The following is a 16,701-nucleotide window of genomic DNA, read 5'->3' as shown; positions in this document are numbered from 1 at the left end:
AATCTAGATTGTTTTATACCCACTCAAAGAACACAACACAAATATGATTTTTTTATGTTTATTTTAAATGTGTAATAATAGTATTATTATAACTGTCATTTATCTGTAAGGCACCCACGGTGCTCCTGAGCGCAGGATAGTGCAGAGCATATATAAAATATACAAGCTAGACAAAATAAATACAGACAGAGAGAGCTTACAATCTAGTGGGGCACTGCTGGAAAATGAGGAGCGAGTGAATTAGGATAGCTTATTAAAAACATACTTGCCCAGTCTCAGGAGACTTATGAATTTCAGGTAGGTCCCCATGGCTATTTAATGTCATCACCTACACACAACGGAGGCAGCCAATTATCAGTCTGGTCCAGAATTTATGGAAATGCAGAGGATAAATTCTGTAGGAACTAGGGACATCACCAAGGCTGCTGTCTATGTTATAATGTTGGGAAACAACTCATAGTGCAGAAAGATAACTATTAAAAAAAATGCACTAATTTACAGAAAAACACAGCTGATCTGACAAGTGATCGTTGACAGATGGTGATTACAACTTCTAGAAATATTGATGCTGTATGTATGACTACATGCTATATATTGCAAGCATTCTACATAAATCCTGGAACATTTAAAACATCACATTGCTCCATTAATGTTTTATTTCCTGTTTAAATAGTATGAGGTGGGGGGGTTTCCAGGCACCTGTAATCCTCCCCCCAGAACTTGTCTACAATATGCCCCCCTTCTCTTACTGTTGTGTCCTTACTCACCATTCCCCAGAGTCTGCCTTAAAGCTCTATTTTGTGTCAGTTTCATTTAGTGCTAACAATGATCCACCATTGCTTGCTTGTTAAATATTTGCCCTAAAGATTTTTTCCTTTGGGCTAAAGCTCCGTTGTGAGGACTTCATTATATTCAGCTCTATCTTCCTCACACGCCCACACACTGCTCCGGAAAACTGCAAATATATCATACCCAGCTGAACCCTGTACATGTCTATCAGCGTTATGTTTCATTGTTTCATTATATAAAATACTGGATGCAATTATAGTCTCATTTATTATTGTATTTCAATATATAATATAATATATATATAATGTAGGTAAATCGTCTTTCAGTCCTTATCCATCTCCCCAGTCTAAATCAGCGGTGCCAAAGAGTTTGTGAGGTCCACAGACCTCAAATGGGACAGGACCGAGGGCTAAAAACTTACAAACACTCATCTACAATGTTCCAATAAACATGTAGGACCATGTAGGGGACCAGTCCAAAACTACAGGAGCCAGGTGACAGGTGTGGACTCAGGACTCTGATGGGTGGGGGTGTCAGTCGGACGCTGTCGTCACGCCCTAATATTCAGCAATATCACCTGTTGTTTCAAACATCATTTGGATCAGAACTTCTTACTCCGCTATAAGATGCTACAATTTCATTACACAGGGAGAGTGCCAAGCACACAAGGCTCTGTAATAGACGCTACAATGCACAAGAATCATATCTCTACCTAATCCTCAGTCACATGTACTGCAAGGACAGCACCCTGCTTGTAACGTGACCTCAAAAGAGTCCTTCTCTGCACCGGGGCCCATGGAGAGAAGGGCCCCATTCTCTCCATGGGCCCCGGTGCACCACACCTGCTGCACCAATGGTAGATCCGTCACTGTGTCCACCATACTGTACATCTCCGTCACTGAGACGCCTTTTAGAGCCTTTTCTGAGTTACTCTCCAGCCTCCAAACGCACAAAACCCAATCCTGGTGCGTTTCAAGCTGCCTAATTAATAACACTCCCCAATAAAACTGGATATGCTTGCTCTCAATACTGCCATCCCACACCACAGCCCACACCATCACAACCTCCAAAACGGAGCCCTTCCCAAACACACGCTCCCATTTCCTTGTCAGTGACAGGAGACTGTGGGAGACGTATATATGCAGCCGTCACCCACACTAGGACGACTGTTATTCAGCTTCTCATGAGATAATCACTCTTCATCTGGCGGCATCTTGAGACACAGCGGTCGGTAAATCACAAACGTGGAATTATGTCAGGGACACAGAGTAACAGACTTTCTTCTATACTGCAAAGCACTTCTGACATACAATGACATATGCTCAGAAATTATTCTGTTTATGCCAAAATAACGATCTGCTGGCGCCTCCAGGGACTTGAACCCCCGGTGTCCAACAATCTGGCTTTAGAATTCAGCTGCAGGTGACGCAGGTTTCCTCTTGATACAAACATACATGGTGAATTAATCTACGCTGTTTCACTCTATTTTATACCATGTACTTTACATAGGGACTGTTTTGTCTCATTAAAAGTAAGAGATAAGACTTGGGGCCTCATTCATCAAGAAGCGCAAAACAAGCGTAATGTGCGTGTGGGTGTACTCATGTCCATGTTCAACAAGGAGCGGATCTGAAGGTACGTGTGGTGATGACTACGCGTCTAGGTCCGCTCTGCTCTATTAGACAATACACTGCAGGATACGTCCAATACTATGTGGAATATAGTCACAAAAGAACGTACAAAAAGAAAAACCTATCACCTATTAATAATATAGTCATTAATGATAAAACATTACAAATGTTAAAAAAAGGGTTACACCCTTATCATCAGTCATATAGCGCCACTAATTCTGCAGCGCTGTACAGAAAACTCATTCACATCAGTCCCTGCCCCATTGGAGCTTACAGTCTAAATTCCCTAATATACATACACACACACAGACAGACAGACAGAGAGACTAGGGTCAATTTTGATAGCAGCCAATTAACCTACCAGTATGTTTTTGGAGTGTGGGAAGAAACCAGAGCACCTGGAGGAAACCCACGCAAACATGGGGAGAACATACAAACTCCTCACAGATAAGGCCATGGTCGGGAATTGAACTCATGACTACTGTGCTGTGAGGCAGAAGTGCTAACCACTGAGCCACTGTGCTGCCCCAATAAAATACATTTATCGGGATGTAATTAATGTCTACTGTACATAAAATACATTGTTACAGTTGCCCCTGATTGCAGACACATGTCCTAGCTGTATACACATGTTCTAGCTGTATACACAGCCGTCATCACTAGTAATCAGCACTTACACCTGACCTGTAGTTGTTACAAGTGATACGACTGAAAATCATGTACCAGAGAGATGCCCAAAGCTTGAATCGAGCACTGCTGGGTGCGCTGGAGCTTGGCAGGCCCTAAATGTACAGTGACTACGTGCATACGCCCATTCCCCTCCCTGCAAGTAAAGATGAATTAGATGCTGCTGCGTTCTCTGGTGTATGGTTCGGTTCTGGGCATGTGCATAGCGATTTTACGCAAAATACGACACATATTGGCATTTAAGCTCCTTAATGAATCAGGCCACTGATCTCCAAAAGGTCTGAGCTGGAGCAAAAGCCCAGTTGAGAAGGGAAACTGGACATGCATGGGAGTGACAATGTTCCCTCTCCATCCCCCTTTTACGCTGTTTTGTTCCATGAACCCTTTCCCCCCTGACGCAAATCTAAGCATATTTGGGCAAGTTGGGGTGCACATGTTCAGAAAATTATATTTGGGCTTGGAAGAGGCTGTTTTTCATAAATGGCCTCCAGAGAATACCAGGCTGGAGAACTGAACTAAATCACAGAAGGGAACAAGCAAATAACAAAGTCCTTAAAATGGGCAATAATTTTATGAACACTTCACAAAAACAAGAACCAGGGAACAACTGCAAAATGTCCAGGGCTAGAAGCCACTGGGAACATTAGAAACAAGTTGCACCTGGGAGTGATAAAAGAAGTGCTAAGTGAAGTCCTAGATGCCAGTTGGAGCAGCCCTTTGTACCCAACCCCCGGAGAGGATCAGGAGAGACAGTATGTAGAGGATCTTCGGCTCGACGCTGACATTTGATGGCATCTTTCATCTACACAATGCTTTTATGTTACTGATCTCTAATGATATTTCACAAGGAAATGTAAATTTCACTTCAGTCCTGTGTTTCAGTCACACAAGCAACTGTCTGACAGGCTTGTTGGATTGGATAAAATATTCTCCACAGTTTCAATCATCTTTCTATAGCACAAATAATATTGATTTTTTTCAGGAAAGGCTAAGCCAGCTTTCTATAGCCTCTCTGGTGACACACTGCTTCATAAATTCTTTAAAAGGCCCTTTGACGAGCACTACTGCTTCCTACCTGCACGTAGTGAGTGACTGGCACCACTTAACTCAGCCCAGGATAATTAAAGACTGCGTGACGGTTCACGCGTATCACAGCCAGCTTGTCTGATTCTGTTCCTGGAGTGTTTCTGACAGTCCAAATCTTCAATGAAATTGATATGCGGAAAATGTCGGGGCCAGTGGCTTGTTAATTAGAGATCTTTCAACTGTGTGTCCTCTGTGATTGGAGTTGATAAACTGTTTGAGAAAGTGGTTTTATTAAGACAGATTTTGTTATGTCTTGGATCATATCTCCAGGTAAATCCTGTACGAAATCCCCTTCCTGACCCATAATATTATTTTGGTGGGGGTCAGTCACCTATTTTCCCTGTCTGGGTCCTGGCACTGCTCACGCCTCTGAAGCAAGGAAAACGAACTCGGCAGTACCAAACCTTTGTTTTGGAGTCACTGTATTCTGTTACACAACTACTTGTTTGCCAACTGCAGTAATCTGGACGGAATTAATTAGCTGATGTTTAAAAAACACCTCTCTCATCCATGAATTCATCCAGCCCAATGTAATAGTAAAGTAAGTTTTTGAGCAGAACATTTTGTACCAGGCGGAAGGGGTCACGTTGGAAGGTCTGTTTATGCATAAAGGGTCAATTTTCTGAAAACACAACCAGTATTTAGAGAGCAGCTGTTACCCACACACAGCGGAGGGAGCTCTCTTGTGGGCTGAGGGTGCTGCCAATCATTTCACCAGTGGGGTCTCACAGCCAAGGTCGGCGGTTCCCAGCCTTTTCTGAGTGGTGACACCTCCCAAAGTAACGAAAATTATCTATGACGTACAAGCATTTTTATTAACTAAAAACATCACAATGACTTTCTGGTCACCATAACCTACATTTTGACTTTAGCTTTTAAAAATAATTATTGTGTTAATTGTTAAATGTTAGTTGTAGCAGTATAATGGCCTGAAAGCCCAGGGCAGTAGCTCCAATGCCCAAATGCCCAGCACAGCAGGCATGTCTAATGTCTAATTAATAATAGTTACCAGCCATTTGCCAAGTCCCACACAGGGTTTTATACAAAATGCAGACAGCATTCAAAGAACTGGAAATACCAATATAAAGTCACTTAATAGGGTGTATAACCAGTACAACCAGTGTGCACAATAGCCTTGAGTCTATCATGTCTGGACTCGTGCAGGAGGTACGCAGCATCATTCTTCCAAAAGAAAGTCACTCAGTTGATGACTGGTTAATAGTGATGCAAAGTTCCAGAATATCCCATAAATGCTTGATTGGGCACAGATCTGGTGACTGAGAAGGACATGACCTATAGGTAGCACCAAACAAATGGGCGTCCACATGTGCTTTGTGGATGGGGGAATTGTCATCCTTGAAGACACCAGGGGGTAAATGTATTTTACAAGGCAGCGCCGCTTTAAATTTAAGCGCTGAAGACGGCGAACTCGCGGGAGTTCAACAATCCTGAGGTTAATACATTTACCCCCAGAAGAGAAGTGCTGCAACAAGGGCGAAGATGCTCACCTAATACCGTTATGTAGCCATTAGCAATGACCTTTGTTCTAAGAGAATGACTGCACCTGAACCATGCCAGGAAAATGTGCCCAGAACACAACGGAAACTGTTGGAAACAAGCACTCAGGGCTGTAGAACTTGGTAAAGGTTGATTTATCTGACCATATCTCCTCCCTTCGCTGCTCGGTAGTCCACTGCTTGTGCTCTATGTACCACTGAACTCACACATGGGCATTGCTTGGTGTAATGAGTGGTTTGTGGACCATAACCTATGATATCCTGCTCTGTTTGTGATGTAGCTGGCTCCTCGTACCACAGGCTGAGATGTGCAGGTGATCGCCTGCTTTATCTTGCATGGTTGTCCCGATCCTGGAGTGTGCGCTTCCATCCATTGTTGCACTTTGCTGAAGACGTTTTTCTCTTACAGTTGCATGCTGACATCTCCTTTATGGTCACTGAAACTCCAGCCAAACACCCCCAACTGTCAAATCTCTTTCAAAGTGACTGATATCTCCCCTTGCAGCCATGCTAGCCATAACTGTAGGCAACCAGGGCAGTCCAGCATGTTTATACATGACGCTGATCATGCTGGGATGTAATTTGCTTAATTAAAGCATGAGCCACACTTATGTGTAAGCCCTTACATTTAGTACGCTTAGTGTCACTCATTTATCCATGGGTTTCCAAATTTTTGTCCACTACCTGTAGGGCGCTGGATAGAAATCATAGTGATCAGCGCAGTGGTGTAGTGGTTAGCACTTCTGCCTCACAGGACTGGGGTCATGAGTTCAATTCTCAACCATGGCCTTATCTGTGTGGAGTTTGTATGTTCTCCCCGTGTTTAAGTGGGTTTCCTCTGGGTGCTCTGGTTTCCTCCCACACTCCAAAAACATACTGGTAGGTTAATTGGCTGCTATCAACATTTACCCTAGTCTTTGTGTCTGTGTGTGTGTGTGTGTATGTTAGGGAATTTAGATTGTAAGCCCCAATGGGGCAGGGACTGATGTGAGTGAGTTCTCTGTACAGCGCTGCGGAATTAGTGGCGCTATATAAATAACTGAGGAAGATGATGATCATGTGGGTCCAGCAGCCCCTATTGACTGACAGTGCTGCCTCCTGTCCAGACAATAGGAGTTATGTGCAGGACAGGAGCCTGAGCAGCTATCAGCTTATATAGACAGTGACTGATAGCTGACCAGCACTGGGGAGGGGGTGCAAAAGCTGCCAAAGATTGATTATTTTTATACTGGAGATTAGGACCCCAATTAGGATAACCTTCATAGAAAGAATCCATAGAAGATGTGATTGGTCACTAGCAAATTGCTGTTAATCGATCACAGTGCAGATTAGTTTTAGACCAACAGAAATGCTGTGATTGGTTGGACATATCCACTCTCAGGACTGGTTCCTTCTATTCACTCTGTGAGTGGCACACCAATGGCAGACTTACTCCACGGACTGAGTGCATGAGCATTCTGAAGCAGATACTTGAGTTGAATTAGTCATTTGATCAGTTAATTAATTCAACACAGGATACTGTAACATTAAATGAAGTGGAAAGTTCGATAGTGTGGATGGAATGGGCAATGATCAGTCACTGCAGCTCTGCCATCGGTGGCATCACGGAAGCCGGACGCATAAGTGTCGGGAAGCTGCTTTCCTTATATTCATCTGTGCTTTACAGCCATGTATTTATATTATTATTATCATTGTTTATTTACATAGCACACCACATCACACAGAGCCATACAGAGAATATTGAATAATTCACATCAGTCCCTGCCCCACTGAAGCTTACAGTCTAAATTCCTTATCACACAAACACACGCACTAAGGGGTGACTCTGTCAGCAGCCAGTTAACCGGAGGAAACCGGAGCCCCAGGATGACACCCACGCATGGAAGACCATACAAACTCCTTAATATTTATATTATCGTGCAGCTACTTTGTTTGCTAGGCAGAAATGAATATAAAAGTATTGAAAAATGCCAGGTCTGGGTGCAGTGTTTGTAATAACAGGTATTGACTCATGATAATGTGTTAGTCCTTGTTATACACTGGTGAAATCTCATGGGGATGGGGGGGGGGGGGTCCCATCTCAGGACATTAAATAACAAAATATTTACCATTCCTAGTTATACTGCTGCTGCATTTATTAATAATTGCAGTGGTTACTATATAGTTACAAAATTAGAGACACACAGATTAATCCCAAACCTAACTCCCTACTTGGGTTTCACCCAATCCATCATCCAATTGTTTGGTGACCAATTACCTGTTCTGCGCATTTAAAAAAATAATCAGCATTTAACAGGAACCTAAAATTAAACTTAAATTATAAATCCCATTAATGTACAACTATTGGAACATCTATCAAATCACATAATAATGAATGTTCCCCAGCACACTAGATCCCCCCCAGTCTAATCCATGGGCTAGGAAATCCCAGGCTCTTATCTTCTATTCCTCAACCAAACAGCAGCTATAAACATTGTTACATTTGTAACTACACCAACATTACAATGGATTATCTGATCTAAACATATCAAACTGTAGAGGGGGCAAAAGAGGATGTTACTGTGACACTAAATTAGATCTATGTTAACCTAACAGTCAAACGATCTGAATTCCCGATATAACCTTTTATGTTAGCACTCAGGATCAATGAAATAAGCTGTGCTTAGGGAGGAAACCTCTAGATATTGTCTATGTATTGTTCAATAAACTCTCATATTTCAATTAAGGCAACTAAGTATAAAAATACCTTAAAGTATTTACATAACTTAAACAGTAGCTCTCTCTTTTCACATAACCCATAATATTTCTTCTCAGTGTGTTTTTCCCCTGAAACTTCGGACCACAATTAGACAACATGTGGCTTACAAGCTATTGTGGAACTACAACTCTAAGCATGCCCTGCTAGCCCCTGTCAGTTTGTCTACATCTGCTTTAGATGGATCAGAAAAGTCACAGAAAACTAATCTATTATGTGTTTTTCCCTATTCCCCAGTGTCCTTACCTAAATAGTGGTTAGATATTGCTTGCTGCTAGGAAATGCCTCTTTGGGTAAAGCCATATTGCCCTTAGGAGGTGATAATTGCCCTGGAGAGGCATCTACAGGGTTCAATACAATGTAGGGCTGGCAAAATGTGTTTTAAAAAATCTGATTGAATCCTGTTGCATCTCTACAAGGTCCGAACTGGGAGATGAATCACATTCCAGCATAATAAAACCATTGTTACCTTCAGCTACAATGTAACAGTGACAGCCACCGCCAGTGTGCACATCTGAAGACACCTCATCCATTGTACAAGCATCTACCCTGTGTGTTTATTCCCACAGCCAGAGCTCAAAACAATTTGAGCTCTTTCCATTGACATAATAGAGCCTCTTGGAGAGTCTGAGAATAGCAAAATAATTGGCAGGTCCGATCCGTTTTCCACATTCAGCCCTCCTGTGCAGGGAATGTTTGTGAGTGGTCTCTGACCATTAAATGCAGGGGGGGGGGGGACTGCAAAAATAAAGGTAGGTTGCACAAATTCTAAAATATCCCAGTGTCCAAAAATTGCTGCTCCGCGGGGACAAGTGAATATGTGATAAATAGGATGATCATTAGATACGCTGGAACATTATCAGCTTGTGCATTTATCAGTGAGGAAAGGAAACTTTGTATATCACTCACCTGTACTGTAAGTGGACGCGGGTCAGATTGCTGAGTGTAGATGCTGGTGAGCTCTCAGATGTGTGTGTCCCTTCCCCTCCTATACTCTCCTCTTACAGCTTACCCTCTAATGCTGACAGTTATATGGGCACTTCTTACCAGCTGAGCCTATGGGAGAGAAGACCCGTCCCTCTCTGCACCCCCAATCCAGGGTCACTAAGCAGGGGGTTAATCTGTGTGACTGGCAGTAAGTGGGTATGTTATATACTATATGAGTAATCTCTTGCGTGCACAGGACATTCGTCTATATCCTGCCATCACAAAACTACATGTTACATATAAAATATTATTTATTTATTAAAGAAGGTACATAGGGGGGAGATGGAAAATTATTCACATAGAGTTTGGACTAATTTTGAGTCATTGGTTGCTGCAGAACATCTTAGACGAGTGCGCTGTCAATCAACATTCTACTGGAGAGAAAGACTGGTGATTGACAGCTCTGCGCTCCTACGAGGTTCTACAGCAGCTATGTCCCAGTGACTTATCGTACTAAACTGAGGGTCTTACACGATATAGTTAGTACTTACGGGCAGTTTGAGCTCAGAATCAGTTGCTATTTATCACTGGGTGGACTTCAGCCCTCAGACAGCGGATTCCTTACTAGTGAACTGTCCGTGGTGCTGAACTCGATTCCTTTCACAGAGCATTGAATAATTCTTCCCACAATAACATATCTGGATTACAATTGTACTTATAGACCCCCCCATCCATCCTCTTTGCAAATTCAATTTAATTAACCCCGTCGTTGCCGCGGACCTGGCATTGCATTGCAAGATTTGCACAACTGGGGAGGGGGTTACAGGGTCTCTGTATTGTGTAATGAAATGTCCTTCATTTGTGAGAAGATATCTGTGTTCATAACATAGTGGGAGAATAGGAGCAAGCTGCATAATTACTCATCGCCCTAATTAACGTCACACATTAATCATGTGGTTCATTCCAATATAGATAGTCCTGTCGGCAGTGAGGACTATGATGCGCATAGATGGTCTATTCTTTAATAATATAATAATATAATAATAATAATAATAATAATAATAATAATAATAATAATAATAGTAATAATAAATAAATAATTAAAGAAAGAGCTAAAACTCATTTCTATCATATATTGTTTCTTACAGGGAAGTCTATAGAATAACCACATGTGCATCAGACTCCTTAAGTGAATAGAGATTTCAGCAGATGAGAGCTGACTGCTGTTCCAGACACTTGTAGAGATACAGTCATCCACCTGCTGGTATTGTCAGCCTTATTGTACTTTACTTAAGTGAGAATAGTGGTGGGGATTATATACTGTACAGTGGTTACAGGAACCAAAGACACAATGTCTGTTTAACTTCATGTGCCATGGTCCATCTTTGATTGTGAACCATTGTGTGTTGCGTCTCTCTGATTTAAGTAAATGATCTCATCTCTATTCGTGCTTTAATCACCTCCGAGGGTCTCGTACTGAGTTGAACTCAGATTGCATTTTTGGCATATAATATGCGTTTCCACTTACGCGCAAGCGCACAAAATACCAATCACGAAACTAGTGGTTTGTGCACATTGTCTAGGGACTTGCACATGAACAAATGAAGACTAAAATATATTAGAAAGTTATGGACTTGTGTCATGCCCAGGAATAAGTACCCTTATCCCTTCAACTTACCATCAGATGAGCTCTAGTGAGGGATGTGATGAGACATTAAGGGGTGGAGGTGGGACATTGGCAGTGGTGGGTGAATTGGAAGGAAAGGAATAAGTGTTGCTTTTGAAAGGTAAGCATACGTTTTTTTATAAAGTAGGTAAAGTACCACATTATGGGCCTGATTCATAAAGAAATGTAAGTCCCGTTCTGTGCCGTAGTTTGCATAAAACTGCTCTGTGCATCCAACGAAATGGATTATACACCAGTGAGCGCAAGTGATCTTCGAACGCAAGGGACAACTCCGTCTGCCTACAATTTGAAAGGCAGAACAGAGGAGTGAAAGGGCGTATGCACATATACAATATACAGCAACGGTGTGCCAGGGCCGAGCGCACACACATTAACCCGATCCATGCTCCGGGCATCTCTCAGATACGTGATATTTAGCTGTATGATTTTATCAGCTACAGGGCAGGTGGAAGTGCTGACTGATAGTGGTATCCACGCCAGAACATGTGTTTGCTATTAAGAGCAACTTTATAAATGCATTTATGTACAGTACACATTAATAACCTACATTTTTTTTGTCCAATGTATTTTTTTATTAATTATTATACTATTATCAGATGTTAATGTGTTTAATATTTTTTTCTGTGCATACTGATGGGACTTAATATTGCACATATACATTGTGTGCATCCCGCAGTGTGTTCTGTCTGTCTGCACAGGGAGTGTGTACTCACACCTGAACTAAACTGGATAACATTTCTTGAGATACGCTTGTAATTGAATACGTACAGTATGTGCGGGCAAATTGCATTGATAAATTGATGAATCAGACCCTATATTTCTATACAGTCTCAGGAATACATGTAGACATTTATTCTGCTCAGAGAACCATTTATCTCCTCAAATTTTAATTTACTGACTTCAAATTAATTCCATGACCATAAATGTATGCTCAACAGAGCCCCTAGTGGCCACAATGTGAAGCAACGTGCTTGACTTCATGCAATAACTGTGGATCTTAGTCTCAGACAAGTGAAATTTCTTATTTATTCAACAACAGGTGCTCTACTAAAACATACATGTATTTAAAGTAATAAATCTTTCAGTATATGGTCCTATTAGGTTTCTTATCCTATAGTAACGACATTCACCTCTACTGTGAATTCTTAAATACCTTTCACAGACACATCACTAAAACTGTTCAAATTAGCTGCAGGAAATTGTACCTATTAATAAAAGATGCACTAAACTCCTAGAGGCTCTGTTCAGCAGGCACAAAGTTCACAGTGTAGTCAATTCAATATTTAAGCCATGGAATTTCTTCCAACAAGCTGAGAAACAGCAAAATGCTACCCAATATAAATAATAAGTTTATAGAGCACTTTATGTGCTGTGCCCTAGAGTGATGGATACTGGAAGACATGTTACATTAATAAGCACCTCTCCGAGGGAGGGGGGGGGGGGCATTGTAAATCCTCAAAATGTCAGCAGTTAGTTTTCTATAAAAGTAGCAAAAGGACATTCTAATTTAATGGCTGAAATGTCAAGAGATAGAAATATCTCCATCTCTAATAATAACTAGTGGTACGGATCAGATACTCTTCATATTTAAGTGCGTGTGTTTGCTCTCAACGATTCTGTTCTACAGAATAGTATATAAATGTGTGATGTCACGATGGAAGTAGGCGGGGCTTGTTTATTCAGTACATACGGACATACAGACAGCTCAGACAAATGGAATTGGCGTTTCCTGTCTTTAGCAAAACACATTTATAGGATATTCCCGGTGTTTTAAAAAATCCTTCCTCCCAATTAGTAGAACTGGGTGATTGCGGTCTTGGGACCCCCCTTTTGTCCAATAAACACTCACTGGCTTTACAGAGCATGGATATGATGGAAAGACGTTAATTCTACTAGGTGGGAGATGGTGATCCTTTTCTGTTCCGTCATACATTGAGGAATATTATCTTTTATTGATATAGCTCAAACACATTCTATATGGATGGTGCAGAGTCAGAGGGGGTGATACTTATCCCCCCACCACAATGCACACTAGAATAAAGAGCACTTATGCGCAATTTAAAACACTTCAGAGACCACCTGGGCGGGCCTCTAACCTTCAAAAGAGCCACACATTACCCTAATCTCAGTAAAAAGTTAAAATAAATAATGTATTCAAAGGAAGAGACCCCTATCTGTAATAACATATCAGCAGCATGTTACACACGTGTTACACGCTATAACACACACTTCTGGCGTTAAAGCAGGAAGGAGTTGGAAGGAGTTGGGGCCCGCAGGTGAAGGCTCGGAGGGCTGCCTGTTGACCATTACTGACAAAGAGATCCAAGTAGATCCAGTCAATTAGATTAGAATTTAAACCGCACTCTGATTGGCCAATGGCTGGATCCAATCCACCAATCAGGCTGCTGTCACATAAGGTTAACATAGTAAGAGACAGCAAGGGACCGCGGGAGGGATTAGTATCAGAGATCTGGCATCTTATTTCTATTTATAACAAATATTACGGAGGGCTGGATATGCTAAATTGCCCCCCCAACCTTAAAATAAAAGTCTAGGTGGTAAATTTATCAAGCTGCAAGTTTCCTGTGGGTTTGGAAAGTGGAGATGTTGCCAATACCAACCAATCAGATTCTAGCTGTCATTTTATAGAATGCACTAAATAATTGATAACTAGAATCTGATTGGTTGCTATAGGCGACATCTCCACTTTTCAAACTTGCCAGAAACTCGCAGCTTGATACATTTACCCCCAGATCTCTTTTGAGCAATGTAACATGTTCTGCCTGAGGTCAATCTGAAGCAGGGAGTAAAGAATGAAATATGGGACCGGTTATAATGATAAAAGTAAATGTATAGATAAATGCGAAATTAAGTTATTTTTTTCACTCTCTGTTGTGGATGAGATATGTACTAACATGGCAACATCATTATCTCTGCTAACTAGTGAAGTCAGAGGCTGATACAGATTCATACACAGCTGTTTACACAAGGATTCCCATGACTCACATATAATAATGATCTGTCAATTTGCGGTTTAAACAAGACAATGCTTTACAGATCTCCAGAGAGGTTAATTAACGTGTAGAACAGGGAAATGTACAAAGGACGCACTCCAAGTTTTTAGATTTACTAGAAAGGAATTACTTTGACATTGTTGAAAATGAACATATTGATCCTTGAAGAAAGGCGCATGGGAACACACCATACATTTCAGTAGACGTATAGAAGGAAGATATTATATTTCCTGTTCACTGCAGCTGACAGCTTAATAATGTGAGAAAATCTGCGGGCTGAACAGGCCATTGACACACTAAAACACGCTCAGGAACGGCTTTCTTTGGCCATCTGTATGATTCATAAATGAGTTTTTTTAAATGTGAAAGGTTAAATCAATGACAGTCTCAGAGACGGGAGTTTAATGAACCTGCTGTGTACAGAGATACTTATATACCACCCGGCTGACTGACCTGGAGAGGGGTTAGGTGTGTGGGGGACTGAGCTGTAATTGGCAGCTTCACTGAAACACTACTCAGAGCTTTGGGGACACTTCAGTCTATAAGATGACTGAGGAAATGTGTTTGGAAATGCGGTTTGATAAATCCTTCACGGGAACTTTGGGAATAACGAATACTTGCCATAAAAATGAGATGCGATAGCACTAAGTCTAAGGGACGGTGTAAGTACAACCGTCTCCAAAGGAGACTACTTAAAGGGCCACTAAATTTAGAATACAATTTTATAAAATCTGACAAAAAAGTCTTACAACATTCACATGTGTATATATTAAACTTTTCATAGCAATGTCATATCTTAACAAGATTACATATGTGCCCTTATTATACAGCAGAGTGCAAGCATTTGTCTTCTGTTATCAGCTATTTTAGGTCTGAGATCCATGCAGCATCCTACAATGGGGATCTAGACAGTAATACAAGTTTCACCCAGAGCTTACAATCTATTGTCTCTGTTGCAATCATCTGTGCTCCAAAATCAGTAACACAAGATCACAATATGTGTGTGAAAACTGAAATTGTACCTCAGAGGTAGCGGTATTGTGCTTCAGAGGTAGCGGTATTGTACCTCGGAGGTAGCGGTATTGTGCTTCAGAGGTAGTAGTATTGTACCTCAGAGGTAGCGGTATTGTGCCTCGGAGGTGGGGTATTGTGCTTCAGAGGTAGCGGTATTGTGCCTCGGAGGTGGGGTATTGTGCTTCAGAGGTAGCGGTATTGTACCTCGGAGGTAGCGGTATTGTGCTTCAGGGGTAGTAGTATTGTACCTTGGAGTTAGCGGTATTGTACTTCGGAGGTAGCGGTATTGTACCTCGGAGGTAGCGGTATTGTGCTTCAGAGGAGCGGTATTGTGCTTCAGAGGTAGCGGTATTGTGCTTCAGGGGTAGTAGTATTGTACCTTGGAGTTAGCGGTATTGTACTTCGGAGGTAGCGGTATTGTACCTCGGAGGTAGCGGTATTGTGCTTCAGAGGAGCGGTATTGTGCTTCAGAGGTAGCGGTATTGTGCTTCAGGGGTAGTAGTATTGTACCTTGGAGTTAGCAGTATAGTACTTCGGAGGTAGCGGTATTGTACTTCGGAGGTAGCGGTGTTGTGCTTCAGAGGTAGCGGTATTGTACCTTGGAGTTAGCAGTATTGTACTTCGGAGGTAGCGGTATTGTAACTCCGAGGTAGTGGTATTGTACCTTGGAGTTAGCGGTATTGTACTTCGGAGGTAGCGGTATTGTGCTTCAGAGGTAGCGGTATTGTACCTTGGAGTTAGCGGTATTGTACTTCGGAGGTAGCGGTATTGTGCTTCAGAGGTAGCGGTATTGTACCTTGGAGTTAGCGGTATTGTACTTCGGAGGTAGCGGTATTGTGCTTCAGAGGTAGCGGTATTGTGCTTCAGGGGTAGTAGTATTGTACCTTGTAGTTAGCAGTATAGTACTTCGGAGGTAGCGGTATTGTACTTCGGAGGTAGCGGTATTGTACCTTGGAGTTAGCGGTATTGTACTTCGGAGGTAGCGGTATTGTGCTTCAGAGGTAGCGGTATTGTGCTTCAGGGGTAGTAGTATTGTACCTTGTAGTTAGCAGTATAGTACTTCGGAGGTAGTGGTATTGTACCTTGGAGTTAGCAGTATAGTACTTCGGAGGTAGCGGTATTGTACTTCGGAGGTAGCGGTATTGTACCTTGGAGTTAGCAGTATAGTACTTCGGAGGTAGTGGTATTGTACCTTGGAGTTAGCGGTATTGTACTTCGGAGGTAGCGGTATTGTACCTTGGAGTTAGCAGTATAGTACTTCGGAGGTAGTGGTATTGTACCTTGGAGTTAGCGGTATTGTACTTCGGAGGTAGTGGTATTGTACCTTGGAGTTAGCAGTATAGTACTTCGGAGGTAGCGGTATTGTACTTCGGAGGTAGCGGTATTGTACCTTGGAGTTAGCAGTATAGTACTTCGGAGGTAGTGGTATTGTACCTTGGAGTTAGCGGTATTGTACTTCGGAGGTAGCAGTATTGTACCTTGGAGTTAGCAGTATAGTACTTCGGAGGTAGTGGTATTGTACCTTGGAGTTAGCAGTATAGTACTTCGATGGTAGTGGTATTGTACCTTGTAGTTAGCAGTATAGTACTTCGGA

The 16,701-nt window shown here is 41.9% G+C and overlaps 1 protein-coding gene across 3 annotated transcripts in view; it reads right to left on the bottom strand.

Annotated features, from left to right (window-relative positions):
- Positions 1-16,701, bottom strand: part of LOC142104560 (thyrotropin-releasing hormone receptor-like) — a 53,400-nt gene that overhangs the window by 17,320 nt on the left and 19,379 nt on the right. The window contains exon 1 of one of the 3 annotated variants that reach the window (XM_075189296.1): positions 9,375-9,464. The exons of the other annotated variants lie outside the window; for them this stretch is intronic. The gene's annotated coding sequence lies outside the window, so the exon portion shown is untranslated. Of the gene's footprint in view, positions 1-9,374; positions 9,465-16,701 lie in introns of those variants that run through there. 3 annotated transcript variants of the gene reach the window in all.

Source organism: Mixophyes fleayi, chromosome 10 (assembly GCF_038048845.1).
Source record: "Mixophyes fleayi isolate aMixFle1 chromosome 10, aMixFle1.hap1, whole genome shotgun sequence".
Lineage (NCBI taxonomy): Eukaryota > Metazoa > Chordata > Amphibia > Anura > Limnodynastidae > Mixophyes > Mixophyes fleayi.
The sequence above is the reverse complement of the archived record's forward strand: the minus strand, read 5'-3'. Positions and strand labels throughout refer to the sequence as shown.